The sequence below is a fragment of the Olea europaea genome, chromosome 7 (genome assembly GCF_002742605.1).
Source record: "Olea europaea var. sylvestris chromosome 7, O_europaea_v1, whole genome shotgun sequence".
Taxonomy (NCBI): domain Eukaryota; kingdom Viridiplantae; phylum Streptophyta; class Magnoliopsida; order Lamiales; family Oleaceae; genus Olea; species Olea europaea.
Genome location: NC_036243.1, coordinates 18,881,948 through 18,884,434, shown reverse-complemented (window position 1 = coordinate 18,884,434; position 2,487 = coordinate 18,881,948).

Below are 2,487 nucleotides of genomic sequence, written 5' to 3'. Positions count from 1 at the left end.
AGCCTTCGTCGGGGTGGCCGAAACTTGAATGATACCGTACTTTGGCTCACCCAACACATTCATTCACAGTGACCATCTGGTTCGTCGGTACGATCAGAAAGTTTCACGCTTACCTTTTCTCATCGCCTTTTGGGGGAAAGATTGGCAAATGATGGAATTCGGAGTGGTCCTAGATTTTGTAACCCACTTTCGTTATTCTCATACTCTACTTTAAATCTTGTTGCGCGCGTTGTTGTAGTTAGTGAATTTCGAAGTCATTTTCTCATTACTTTGGGTCTCTCATTTTCTCATTTTATTGGAATTTCAAAAAAATGGACTTTTCGGTGCAAGGAGGAGAGATGACATGACATACTACAATCACATACAGAAGTGCTGCCCATCCCGAGGCTTACGTAGTGAAAAAGGGAACTAACTCTTCTCATCAACCGCTTCAATTGGATGTTACAATCGCAGTTTAGGTAGCATTAATGTGACATTAAATCATATATGGAATTAAATAAGTTATTTAATTACACATTTCATTCAATATATTATCTAATGTCACCTAAATTGGGGTTACAACCACAGTAAAGTTGTATAGCATTATTCAAAATTTCAAGTAGACATTTATAATTTACCCAATAAAAAGGGAAGTAATTGATCGTCACATATTTCTTTGACAAATTTTCAAATAAATAAATAAATAAATAAAAATTCCCGCAATATGAATGTTTTGAAAATGAGTGGACGCCAATTCAGAAAAGATAAAAACATCATTTGAGTGCAACCTCGAATTTTCTAACAATCAGAAGTTATTTTAGATGTTTGGTAAGCTTTAAAGAAATTGATTAATAGTAGAATCTGAACTCCTTGACAATAAATTTTGAGAAGCAATAAAAGGAAGTTCTTCAGATTTTATTGTCCAATTATGTATAATTAAATTATTAATTTTTACCATAAGTAATTAAATTAATTCCTTTTTAGCATTTTTTTTATTAACTTCATTTTTTAGGTTAAAAAAAACACTTAAACGAATGTAATTTTGACTATGATTTTAATGCGCTGAACATGGAAGATGGTTTATTTTCTGTTATATGTATTGTGGAAAAACAACAATTAAAATTTTGACATTGTCTTTCATGAAATTTTGCAAATAAAAACATTAATTGCAATGACTAATCAGACAATTTTAAATTTTAAATGACTTGCCCTCGTTTGATTCCAATTAAAATTTTAATACATCTTTCTCTCTTTTCAACTATACATTCTGAATAAAGTAATATTACAAGTACATCAAAAACTTTTGGGTGGCACTATTTATATCCATAATTTTTATACATGGTACCATTATTTACATCCACAGTTTTTATATATGCATCGCACTCTATATACATCCCTATTAAAATGTCAATTTTTTTATAAATTACTATTTTCATTCACATCAAATTCCAATATTGTATTTATCAAATTCATTCATTTAAACATGATAGATCCATACAAATTTTATATATTCATCTCACTATAAATACATTCATAATACAATTTTGAAAATCATTATAATCATCCAATCACTATCATCATTTAGCAAATCTCTTTTCTTAAATTTATAGTATTCTTTCAAGAGTATACTGCACAACCAAACAAATCTCTACTCAAATCATATTATTATTATTATTATTATTATTATTATTATTATTATTATTATTATTTTGCTTATAAGCTCATAATTTTGACTGTTTGTGTTTCAGTCGATAATTTTAAGTTTGTTTCCTTTTATAATATAAAAATATTTGGACAAGTATTGAAATATATTTTGAAATTTCTCGTATATTATTATTGATCAAATCAATACTTAAAAAAGCATTAAAAAATAAGATTCCAATTTTCATATCATGAACGAATTATAACTCAAATAATGTGTTATTTTTATTTTTTTTTTTAAATTTCCATTAAAGATGATATTTTATGATTAGGGTTTTAAGATTTTTGTTATAACTTCTTCAATAGAGGCCGTAGAGGGTCCCACGTGGACAAAATTCATGTGGGACCCCCGACCGAACCTTCGTGACGAGCTCATATTATAGCCGAACTCATGAGACTGAACTCCTCCAGAAAGGAGGGCGAGGTTCTTTGGCAAAGGATTCTCCAAAATCAAATATATTGAAATGATGAATGTGATAGCTCCTGCCACCGTCGCCACAACCAACCTATTTGGTCAAATCTACTGCCACAGGCCACAACATATGAAAGGAGAGTTGATATTAGCATTAATATCTTGTGATTAATTGATGTCCATGATGGAAAGTCAAACCCACATGGACGAGGACACGTGTCCTATCATCCGACGATCCACACTCGTTACATCACGCTATAAAAGCTCATACTTAGTATAACTTCTTCAATAGAGGCCGTAGAGGGTCCCACGTGGACAAAATTCATGTGGGACCCCCGACCGAACCTTCGTGACGAGCTCGTATTATAGCCGAACTCATGAGACTGAACTCCTCC